Here is a 13,113-nt window from a genome sequence, read left to right as displayed (position 1 = left end):
ATTTTTTAATGATTTCTGTTTTTTTACAACTCATTCAAGAAGTCTCCTATACCCAAGAACACTGCGATATTCTCAAATATTGTCTTCTCAGTGTAACATATTTCTGCTTTCTCATTTAGGTCTTTTAATGTCCTTGGAATTGATTCTTTAAACTATGGTATGTATTTGGGCTCCAAATTAGTCCTGTCTTTCCATGTGTATAACCAATGGTCTCAGCAACATTTATGAAAATGTCTGTTGTTTCCCTACCGATCTGAAATACTATCTCTGTCATATTTTAGGCTCCACACTCTGTTTTATTAGTTTATTCAATAACTCCTGTACTAACACCTATACTCTTTTATTATTAGAGCCCAGATTAGCTACCTAATTGGAAGGCCCAGAGTGAAATGAAAATATGGAGACCTTGTTCAAAAACTATGAAGAATTTCAGAACACTGAGAGCAGAATATTAGACCAAGCACAGGACCCTTTCAAGAGCAAGTCACACACCCATATGCCAGCCTTCACTAGAACTGAATATGTCTTGTTGTATTGTTAGGTAATTGTGCTACCAGCATGTCTTTCTTCTTTGAAATCACTGCAAATTCATTTTCTTTCTGTAGGAATCCACTAAATATCACATGTAAAGATTTCATTCCTAAAATAAGTTTACTTCTTATATTATGCTTTTCTAGAAGATCTTTTTTTTTTTTTCTTTTCCAAGGGCTGCCTCAACAATGTACCACAAATTTGTGGCTTAAAATAACAAATACGTGTTGTCTTAAAGTTCCAGAGACTATAAATTTAAAACCAGGATGTCCCCAGGGCCAAACTCTTTCTGAGATCTGCAGAGAAAAAGAATATCCTTGCATTTTCTAGCCTCCAGGGTGGCCATCCATTCTTGGAATTCCTTGGCCCCCAGATGCATCACTACAGTCTCTGCATCAATCCTTTCATGGTGCTTTCTGTGTGTCCCCTGTCTTCATGTAGCTGTCTGCTTATAAGGACATTAGTCACATTAGGAGCTCACCCTCCTCCAGGATGATTTCATCTTAATAAACCGTATCCGCAAAGACATCATTTCAAAAAAAGGTCACATTTTGAGGTTCAGAGAGTTAAGGATTTCAACATATCTTTTTCTGTGGGGATCATGCATTTCAACCCATATCAGATACCAGAAAATTCAGAGCTAAATAACAAGGTCAGTGACAATACCTGTAATTTCCATAGTTGTATTTTTTTATTCCTATTTACTACTTCTTAGTCATATTTTATCTACCTAATTATTCACTTCCATTTTTGTTATATTTGGTTATATGTATCTTTGTTAGAGCTACCTTCTTTTTTTTTGTGAAATGATGTGACTAGTGAATGAGTTTTTAAATTTTCACAGATAAATCTTGTGGTGCCATTCAGCTGCCACTCAAACCTGCCAATCTATCTACAAGTTTCATTATGAGGAAGGAGAATACGTGATGGTTATCCTTTCAGGTGTGTTGTTATACTACCTGTTTTATGCACACGTTTAACCTTCTTAAAGTTATATAGCCTCCTTAGTTCTCACATTTTCTAACTTTGAAAATGAGAATAAAATTTGTAAGTATTTCAAGTGCCTGCCGCATGATAAGTACCCAATGAATATTAACTTTGATTAGGTATTTTTGTAACTTACTATGCTTAACAACAAAGGCTATGTGCAGTTTACCTTAATTCTGGTGCAAGTGGCTTAAAAGGGAATTCATTCATTTATTTATTCAATAGATACTCATTGAATGCCTAGTGAATGATAGCCATTTTCCTAAGTAAATCCATGTGTCTTCTACTCCAAAAATAGTAACCAGCACACAGTAGATGCTCAATAAATCAACGTTGAATAAATGAAAACAAAGTCCCTGATACCACAGAATTTATAATCTAGTTGGAGAAATGATGCATTGAGTAAATACATAATGTAAATTGCTATTAAGTTCAATGAAGAAAGATAAAGCAAGATGAGATAAGAGTGATGGAGTGGGGGTAGAAAGCAGTTTTAGAAAGTGAGGTCAGAGGATGCCTTGCTGAATGGGAGATGTTTGAAGAAAACCATGAGTGACCTGTCTGACAGGCTGCAGAAACAGTATGCCAAAGCTCTGAGGTGGGACTGTGCTTGGCAGGTTTGAGAAACAGCAAGAGGCCATTAAGTTAGTAAAATAGAAAGTTCCTTCCACTGGAGTTATCTACTAAGGCCAAATACTATTACAGAAATGTAAATCAAGCCCTGTTTGTTGTCTAAGAGCTCAAAGAAGGGACAGAGAATTTGTTGTGGCTGGAATAATGATTGAAAATCTCTCAAAGGAAGTCTTTAAACCGGGGTGGAAGGGAGTCCCTTAGTGCTTTTTAAAGTGTGATTAAATAAGGGCAGTGTCAGCATCTCTGGGGAATTATTAGCAATGCAAACTTTCAGGCCCCACCCCAATCTACTTCCTAGGGGTAAAACCCGGAAATAGGTATTTCAGTAAACTCTTAGGTGATTCTTATGCAAGCCAGAGTTGAAAACCACTGCTCCATCCTGGCTTCTTGAAATTCAAGGAATAATCACATCACTCATGGAATCAGTTAAAATATAGATTCTCATTCAGTGGTCTGGGGTAGAGCCTAAGATTCTACATTTCTAACTAGCTCCCTAATAAAGCGGACACTGTCAGTCAAAAAAAATGATACACCAGGGCCTGAGAATTGATATTAGCCAACTTCTGTAAAGGACCAGATAGTAAATATTTTAGGTTTTGCCAGCCATTCAGTCTCTGTCGAAACATGAAAAGAGCCATAGACAATACATAAATGGATGGGCACATTCTCGTAAAACTTTATTTATGGACACTAAAATTAGAATTTCATAAAATTATTATGTATCTCAAAATATTCTTCTTCTTTTGGTTTCTTCCAACATTTTCCCAACATTTTTAAGTAAAAATGTGAAAACCATTCTTAGCTCAAAGGCCATAGTTTGCTGACCCATGGCCTAGAATAATGTTGTATAGGGCAGGGCGATTCCATTTGCTTGCCCCCCAGTTGTATAATAAGTGCCTAGCATTTGTACAGGAAAAAGTTAAACAAGATAAATTTTTGCAAATGAGAAAAAAAGGCCTTCAGGAAATTATGTTGTCATTGTTAATGGCATGCAAAGAATCATTGCGTATTAATTATTTATGAAAATACAATACACATTTCATGTAACCATATAAACTGCATGGCCAGAAAAAGTGGAGAAGGGCTAACCTGAATATGACAGAAGATAAACATAATAGTTGGTTTCAAATATATATAAATACTTGATGTATTGTAGAAGAAGGCCACATAGTCTGCTTTTCTACAAAAGCTAAAGCTAGCATCAGGGGAACTTACAGGGAAGCAGATTCCAGTTCAACCGGGGAAAGAACTTAGACAGTTAAAGTTGTGCATCCACACAACTGGTTTTCCCAGGAGGTGATGTTTTCACAGTCACTAGAAGTAAAATAGAGAGTCTGATGAACATGATGGAAGAAGAAATTGTGCATTGTATCTAGGGCAGATTCCACGTCCAATATTTTTCTCAACTATATTCTCTTTTACATTCTCTCCAATTGTCTCTGGCTTAATTCATTTTTTAAAAGATTTTATTTATTTATTCATGAAATACACAGAGAGAGAAGCAGAGACATAGGCAGAGGGAGAAGCAGGCTCCACGCAGGGAGCCCGATGTGGGACTTGATCCCGGGACCAGGATCATACCCTGAGCCAAAGGCAGATGCTCAACCGCTGAGCCACCCAGGCGTCCCGTCTCTGGCTTAATTCTTTTTTTTTTTTTTCTTTCTTTTTTTAAGATGTTATTTATTTATTCATGAGTGACACAGAGAGAGAGAGAGGGAGAGAGAGAGAGAGAGAGAGAGAAAGAGAGAGGCAGAGACACAGGCAGGGAGAGAAGCAGGCTCCATGCAGGGAGCTCGACATGGGACTCCATCCCGGGTCTCCAGGATCACACTCTGGCCTGCAGGCAGCGCTAAACCGCTAAACCACCGGGGCTGCCCTCTGGCTTAATTCTTAAATCTATTCTGAATAACTGTGTAAAAAGTCTCCTGCCTAGCCCCTTCATTGCCAGGCTTACCCACTTAATCCAATTCAACAGTGCAGTGTGAGAGAAATCCTTTGATATCTCACCTCTGATTTTTATTTCCCTCTGCCCAAACCTTCAGTGATGTGACCTTCCAGATTAATTATTCAATAGTTTTCTTATTCTGGCATTCAGTCCCGTCAGAGCCTTTACAAGTTTTGTATTTCCCAGTTCTTGCTCACCCACTTGAAATGGATCACTTGTTAGTCACAGAACTCCCTTATACACTCTATTTTCCCTTGCACAGACTCTTCGTACAAGCTGCTAAACCCTTTGATCCACTTCCAATTCTATTTTTCATTTGTCTAAATCCTATTCATCTTTCACTTTTAAATTTTTATTTTATTTATTTATTTATTTACTTATTTATTTACTTACTTATTTATTTTAAGTTCCAACATGGGGCTTAAACTCAGGACCTTGAGATCAAGACTGAGGAGAGATCAAGAGTCTGATGCTTAACCCACTGAGCCACCAGGTGCGCCCCCCCCCCCTCATCTTTTAAAGCATATCTCTTATGACCTCCTCCATGAAGATGGGTATTATTCATATACATATGTGCACACACACACAAGCACACACACTCATTTATATCTCCACAGCATTTTGAATTATCCTCATGATATTTAACAGCCAGTAGTTATCTGAGCTATTTTGTTGGTAACTTGTCATGATCTGGGTCCTTTCCATCTCAACAGTTTCATACCTTCAAATCCTCCCTCTCCTATTTTTTTTTTTTTTTTTTATTCTGGCCTCTGTGGGCTCCTCATATTCTCTCAGCCCATTTCTAATTCAAAGCCTCTGTGCCTCTAATGCTCTTCCTCAAGTCTAGATCTCAGCATGGCTGATTCTTTTCATCACTCAGATGTTTGTTCAAATTGTTACATCTTTTGACTATGCCATTTGTTGTCTCTTCTGTCATCCCGGTTTTATTTTGCCTTTTTTAAGAGCTTGTATTACTCTCTGGCACTATCTTATTTGTTTACTTGTTTATGATCAGCTTTCCTGCAACATTACTAGAAAGTGAGGCCTATAAAAGCAGATGCTTTTTCTAATGCATGACTGCAGAAAAGTACTAAGAACATGGTGGACATTGAAGGGAATAGATGGTTAAATAAATTAACTATTAAATTATATGTGCCTTAAGGACAGATATATCACCTGTACATCTGTTCATTCCACTCAGTCAGCATTAGCTGAGAATGGGCCAAGATGGCTAGTTCAATGCCATGAATAAACTTTGTTGTATGGAATATTGCCATCAGATTTCATTGCCTATCAAAGCAATGAACATCAATGATAAAGAGCTATAGAACAATTGAGATGAAAAATACTTGATAATAAGTACTAAAAGTTTGTGAGTAAAGCAAGATACGGAGCAGGCTGTAGAATATTATGTCTTTTTTTCGGGAGGTTGGTAAACAATGACTAAAACTTGAGCTATGTAGAAAAATATGTAAAATGCATGTTAAGTTACTTTGGCAAGGACAATGGATAGAACACAGTGTGGGAAATACAATAAAAGTGGACAAATAAAACAGTTTTATAAAACACATGGAAGCAGAAGCACTGTTGAACAGCACTCATGGAAGAAGTTTTTTTCTATAATGCATGGGTAAAGGTTAGGGAATATGAGGGCTAGAAGGTTAATGTAAATCTAACTTCAGGAGTATAGGTCAAGCAGAGAGACTGTGGGAATAGGCTTTAATTTGTCCAGTACTCATCTGATTTGATGTTTCCTCAATAATATCAGTGACACTTGGGCAGAAATTACACTGCTGGACATCTGCTTCTGCTGAGCTTAAATGCCTTGGCAGGGAGGAGAGTTCTCTTTTGGTGTGTGCCTTCTGAAAAGTTATGATGAAAGTCATAGCAAGAGAATAAATAAGGCAAGCTAGTAGGCCACAGTTTCAAGAGTCACTTTCCTGATTCCTATGACAATTTTAAGTACAGGGAAGAAGAAAAAAAAGAAAAGGAGGAAATATTGTCAGAAGCAGAAAACTATATTTAAAATATAATAGAGACTCCTCCTCATAGATCTCCGTTACAAGTCATCTGAGGGCATGTGCCACTGCCAAAATCCTGAGGGCTCTCAAACTTGAGAGGCAAATGAAATGTCCACATCAATTCCTGTGGCATACATATCAAGCACTCTCAGCAAATGCCCAGTGGATGGCACACGCCTGGAAAACAAGGAGCCATCCACATTATCTCTAATTGCATACCATGTGCTTTGAAAACCACCCACAAAAATATCACACTGGAATTACAAAGGAACAGTCCTCATTATCCTTATTATCTTCCTCTTATGGTATTAAAGAAATCACAGTGTGCACAGTAATTTACCATTTTTCTTAGCTTTATAAACACATCAAAAACAAGCTTTGTTGAATCAAGGCAAGTCCAGGAAATAGGCAATGTAGGTAAACTCTTAGGTACTTGCATTTTAACTTTGCCTTAATATGGTGTGTGGTTAAGAGTGGAGGCTCTGGACTTGCAGAATATGTTTGAAACTCTGTGATCTTGGATAAGTCTATCAACTCTGCACTTCAAAAAACTCACTATAAGATATTCATAATACCAGTAGACACATCAATGAATGGTTGTTAGGAATTATATGGAAGGGTAGATATAAAGCCTTGGCCATATGCTTAGTACATAATAAGCAATAGATCCTAGCTATTCTTAATGTTTTCTTATTGACAGAATAGCACTCAAGTATATCTCTGTTAGGTTGGCTTGATAGTTAATGACTTTCAGAATAAATGAAATGTTGGTGTAGGACAGTGTCATTTTATGCCAAAGGTATATTCCTGAAAAGGTCTCATAATTAAAAACTGGCATAATTCAACATTAATTTTGCCCTAGTAACAAACAGAAAGTAATTGGAGTGAATTCTCAAGGTGCTTGAATCTGTAATCATTATAGTTGAGGACTGATTCTGTGGCCATGTCACTGGCATTTTTCCACCTTATTTACTTTGTTATATAAGACAATTTTTGCAAACCCAAAGTATAGCTAGATTAGAGTTGCCTTTTATTTTGCCGGCATCATCTCTAATAATGTGCATGGTATCCTGTCCTAAATTCACAGCATTTATAATGGTAGCTATTTGGCCTTCATAGCTTTCATCACACCTGAATTCTTTCCAAACTTACTACTTTCCAGCTGGAGCACTATTTTTCCTAGAAAATAAACATTTCCTTGACATTATTAAAGCAGATTTGAAGTTATAATAAGAGTGAATGCTCCTCATGGTGCATTATAATAGTTGCATAAGTTGCCAGATCATTCAAAAGTTCTGTTACTTGTAAATAATACCTTGGTTCACCTGATGTTGCAAAAGAATAGATGGTACTTTCCTTTATCAGCCAAAGTGGAGCCAACACAAGTCAATAGCATTAACATGATTTATAATCCACTTGACCTAAAATTTTAAAATGATATAAGGATTGACAATTTTTTTCTTTAAATGGTTGATAGAATATTAATTTATTTCAAAGTTTATGTATATATATTTAAAACTAGTATTCTGTTCAATATTTATAAAAAGTGATCAAACTCTAATAGCTTCACATAGCTGAGTTAGTATGATGACTACAGAAACCTGTTACATAATTGTAGGCCCACAAGGTCTTTTTGCCTGTAATTGATTCTCATAAAGTCTCCAAACTCAATAAATCCTTACCATAATGTTAATGTGCCAGCAACTGTTAGGGCTTAATTATTTTATAACATTCATAAATGTGCCTGTTGTCCTAGCTATGTTCAGAATATGGGCCACACTGCATGAAGTTTCCTAGCCTATGAATCTTCATGAGGTAAAGCAGTTGAAAAAATCTCTTAACTTCTACAGTGATATGCAGGTGAATCTGTGAACCTTCCTTGTGGTGACTGAATTCCGTAGCTCTTCACACTAAAGTGTATGGCTCCAGATGCATTCTTTCCTAGGCATTCTCTCCATACTCTTTCATAGACTGATGAGAGATTCCTTTGGTATCATCCTCTTGCCCAAAAATCTTCTAACAGAGTAAGCTGCCTGTCTTCTAACAGGTTATAGTAATTTTGAAATGAGGTGAAATTTCCTATAATTATATAGCCACATTTTTACTAGTAACCCTATATTGGGAAGATGCTTGTTTATCTAAGGGTTGACAAGGAAATTTCTAGAACGTTTCAAGTTTGTTGGTTTCAAATTTCTGTCTTAAATTGGAGTGCCAAAGGGTTAAAATTGGGCAAACTAAATTTCAGTGAAGGGCAGGTTTCTCACTCTTGTTCTTTCTTTCATGTGTGTCTCTTTGAGTCTTCCTGAAACCCAGCTTTCTCTCTCAGGAGAACCTAGAAGAACTGAAGAAAACTCCATGCTTTGATTCTCTCCTTTCTCACTCAGTAAGAATCATTCTACAGTCTTCTTAAATCTGACTCTAAATTTCTGTTAGTTGACAATGGTTGCTAAAGCATTTATTCACTTAAAATAGCATTCCCAAAAGATGTCCCCTGGAACCCACATTCTGTAGGATACTCTGCAGAAAACAATGTTTTTGTGGTTCCATCAGTATGGGAGATGTAATGTAAGACATATTAAATAGTCTGAGCTTTATAGAAGCTGTCCAGCTTTGCTTAAGCTAATTATTTCCCAGAATTTCAATTTGCCACTTACCCAAATCCACCACTATTTTTGTTGTTGTTGTTGTTGTTTTTAATACTATACCTTTAGAGACACTGAGCTAAAATAATCCTTGCTGAGGCCCTGGTTAGCCTTATTGAGGAAGATGGGTAATTCATAACTGTCATTATCTGTAGTCCCAAATTAGCAATTATCAGATAAACCCCTGAGTGTGAGTGTTTGTATCTACACGTATATATTTATCTAAGACAGGTGCCTCACATTCTTTACACACAAGGTTTTATCATTTTAATTGCCTGGTCAGTATTGAAGCATCATCTCAGTAGCTACTAAATTGCAAGTGTTTATCTTTATTTTTTACCTTTCATACTATGTTCTTATTTTTTTGTTATCTTAATTTTCTAAAGACTTCTTTGTGGTTTCGTGGCTGGCTTCCAGCATTCTGGCAAGGGTGGGTTTTAAAATTATTTTTCAAAGATCCACAGACAAAAATCACCCACGTTAAGAGGAGCCATCTCCAAAGTAGGCGATGTTTTACTTTGCAAGAGCAAGTTTGAGCTGAAAGAAGCAGCACTGTATTTTTTTCATGGGTCTGTCCTTTGGCTCACTTTGTGGGAAAATCCTTCTCTCTTCAGATCAGAAAAGAGCACTGACTCCTGAGGAATTACAATATAATCCACATTTGCCCACCCACAATAACACACAGTGACTCCAGAAATCTGAGTTTGTTCACATCTGAGTAATGATGGCAAAAGACCCCTAGTTAAAAGAGCTTTCCAGGTAAATGTGGAGGATTTTGATTCCCTGTACCTCATTTTTCATCTTTGCCTGACTTGATTTCTTGTTGTTTTCCGCTTCACTCTTGTAAAAATCTTCTTCCCCTGCCCAGCCGTTCCTGATTCTCTCTCCTACACACACGCATGCACATAAGCATGAACACACACACAGATACACACACTCAGACAAATCACAAAGAAAAAGTGAAAGGGGGAAAAAGTGAAAGGTCACCTTCACAACGGGTTTTCCAGGATTATTTAGATGTAATGAATAAAATTGCAAATTCTATTGAGGCTTTTAGAACTAATGAAAATTATCAATGTGTTACACAGCTGCATTTCAGTTTTGTTTGTCTGAGCCTGGAACAGAATAGATTTTATAAATAGAACTTAAATGTGACCACAGAGCATGCATACTAATCAGTTCATTTTAAGATATTGTTTTGCAATACTTTTAAGATGCACACATGCTGGGAAAAATTACTTGTCAGAGGAACAATGTGGAGCAATTTCTTACCAAAGTTGCTAATGGAACTACTTTTTTCCTTTTTTCTTTTCTTTTTTCTTCTTCTTTCTTCTTCTTCTTTTCTTCTTCTTCTCTTCTTCTTCTTCTTCTTCTTCTTCTTCTTCTTCTTCTTCAACACGAAGCATCTATCCTTATCCATCTCTTTTTTCAGGTAAATGGTAAAACGCAAAAGATTTAAAGAGAAGGCTTTGTTCAAGCAAATTTCTATAGGAAATATGACTTGGTGGGAAAGTGATTGTTAATTTGGGAAAGTTAGGATAAAGGTAATCAAAATATATTGGTTAGCACATACTGTGTTGTATAGTCTTTTACACACTTTCTTGGCTCATGTAAACGTAGAGGGCCTTTTTTTTTTCCTGGTTGGCTCTAAAGAGATTGGATGCCTGTGGGATTGAGTGCTAAGTGGTCCCCCACTGCAAGTATTCTCTGTTAGCCACTGATTTCCTCTAAGTAGGCAATCCTATCTGAATAGTTCTGTTACCTGGATAACTTCACTCCTCTTTTGACAGCACGCCCCCCTGCGGGAATGCATTTGTTTCACTTGTTTGAAGGTGGAAATCCCAGGGGTGAGTTTTGATGTGGGATGAAGCACTAAGCCCAGAGCTTCCCATAAAGGTGAAATGCAGACAGGTGGCTCAAAGGAAAGCTTCACTTCCCCAATCATTAGCAGAAATGAATGTGAAATTGTTAAAACTCAAATGTATTTTAAAAGCCAGCTGTGGCCTCTGTAAAGGTGTGTCTCCTCCATGTCCCCACTGTGCCTCATGAAGGGGTTTGGAACTTCTGGGTACCAAAAGAAGCAATGAGCCATGAAGAGTTTTGAGGTATCTGTCTTACTGGTGGGGGTGGAATGGAGTGGGGGTACAGAAATGACTTGGATAATTAAAATCCATGGAAAACTGCCATTTCCTATTAGCCATTTTTTACTACCCAAACTGTCACTAAAGCTGTTGACAAGGAGAAGAAAGTAGATGTATGAATACCAATACCTTTCCAAATCAAACCAGCAAATACCTACTAAATACCCACCATGTTCAAAATACTATATTTTTACAAAATTCTGCAGGACAAGCCATTTTTGCATTACAGGGGTCAGCAGCTATGGCCTCTGGATCAAATCTAGCTCACAGCCTCTTTGTGTATGCTTAGGAGCTAGAATGGCTTTTACCTTTAAAGCACATTGTAAGAGAGCCTGGGTGGCTCCATTGGTCGAGTCTCTGACTCTTGGTTTTGGCTCAGGTCATGATCTCAGGGTCTTGGGGTCTAGCCCCACGTAGGGAATTTTCCCTCAGAAGGGAGTCTACTTGAGATTCTCTCTCTTTCTCCCTCTCTGTCTGTCCCTTCTTCCTAACTCTCTCAAATCAATCAATCATCAATCAATCTTTTGAAAAATCGTCAAAAACATTGTAGAAGATGATGAAGACAAGAAGGAAGGGAAAAGGGAGTGACAGAAACAGTCTACAGTTTAAAGATTTACTATCTGGCCCTTGATGGGGAAAAAAATTATGCTACCCCTATACTGTGCAATATTCAGTAATCAAGAAAATAGTCTGCAAATTTGCACAATCCTGAATTATTAAATACTACCTAAAAAAACAAGAAAGTTAAAAAAAATAATAAGGCAATGCAAAGAACCAGGGTGCCCCAGTGTTTTCTTTATAGAACTTGTAGAATCTTGGGGCTGAAATGAATCTCAGGGATTCTCTAATCAAAGGTTTCCAAAATGCAGCTCCGTATAAGATTGTGCACATTGCAGCAGTACCTGAAGAACAGATTTTTATTTCAATATAACTAAGATATCAAACACATGATTTCCCAAGTTTTATTGCTTGGAATGAAGCTAAAGTATTAAATAAACAATTGTGCAAATGCTAGTAGGTATGTTAGGAAGCATTAAGGTGGCTTGTGAATAAATCTAGTCTACAAAGTACAGATTCTAGTTCAATCTCTTTCCTTTCTAATTTTTCAATTGTGAGGGCTAGATTGAGAATATATCTATCTTAAAACCAAAAGAAACACATATCACATACACCTTTATTATAAAACAATGAGTGCACTCTATTTTAAAAATCAAATATTATTAAAAATATATAGCATAGAAAAATTAAGTTTCCAATTATCCACTTGCAAGAATTACCCACTATTAATAATTTGCTTTATATCTCTCCAGATCAAATTTTTAGTCACATAATAACATACTTATATCTATTATATCTAGGCATGATTTTTTAGTTTCTGACATTTCTAATCTATAAATTATTATTATTATTGGCATTCGAATCATGTTTAGATTTTTAAGGGAAAATAAAAGAGGCTTTACTTAGAATATTGATTGCATTCCAAGTAGTTGCATATTGGGAAGCAGGGTGCAAATTGGGAAGGATTTTATCCATTAAATCGAGACACGGAGAAGGTTGGGAAGCTAAATGAGTGATTGTGAGTCACTTATGTAGTTCTTTCCCACATTCTTCATTTCTACCTAGGCTGTAGGTTAACCTGAAAGGTTAATATAATTGCTGACAGCTTGTGGGCTCTGGGTGATGATAAAATTTACCACCTCTTCCTAAGGAGTTCCTGCTTCTCTTTAAGCTCTCCTCACTTCATATTAACACTAGCAGTTCTCCTAGCAGTTCTCAAACTTTGTAGGTCACAGTCCATTTTTTTAATAAATTTATTTTTTATTGGTGTTCAATTTACCAACATACAGAATAACACCCAGTGCTCATCCTGTCAAGTGCCCCCCCCCAGTGCCCATCACCCATTCACGCCCACCCCCCACCCTCCTCCCCTTCCACCACCCCTAGTTCATTTCCCAGAGTTAGGAGTCTTTATGTTCTGTCTCCCTTTCTGATATTTCCCACACATTTCCTCTCCCTTCCCTTATATTCCCTTTCACTATTATTTATATTCCCCAAATGAATGAGAACATATAATGTTTGTCCTTCTCTGATTGACGTACTTCACTCAGCATAATACCCTCCAGTTCCATCCACGTTGAAGCAAATGGTGGGTATTTGTCATTTCTAATGGCTGAGTAATATTCCATTGTATATAGAGACCACAGCTTCTTTAT

The 13,113-nt window shown here is 37.0% G+C and overlaps 1 protein-coding gene across 1 annotated transcript in view; it reads left to right on the top strand.

Annotated features, from left to right (window-relative positions):
* Nucleotides 1-13,113, top strand: part of TENM2 (teneurin transmembrane protein 2) — a 1,512,848-nt gene that overhangs the window by 65,704 nt on the left and 1,434,031 nt on the right. The window contains exons 3-4 of the mRNA XM_049109164.1: nucleotides 120-157; nucleotides 1,376-1,473. The gene's annotated coding sequence lies outside the window, so the exon portion shown is untranslated. The remainder of the gene's footprint in view (nucleotides 1-119; nucleotides 158-1,375; nucleotides 1,474-13,113) is intronic.

The sequence above is a fragment of the Canis lupus genome, chromosome 4 (genome assembly GCF_003254725.2).
Source record: "Canis lupus dingo isolate Sandy chromosome 4, ASM325472v2, whole genome shotgun sequence".
NCBI lineage: Eukaryota > Metazoa > Chordata > Mammalia > Carnivora > Canidae > Canis > Canis lupus.
This window is presented reverse-complemented; position numbering and strand designations above follow the sequence as displayed.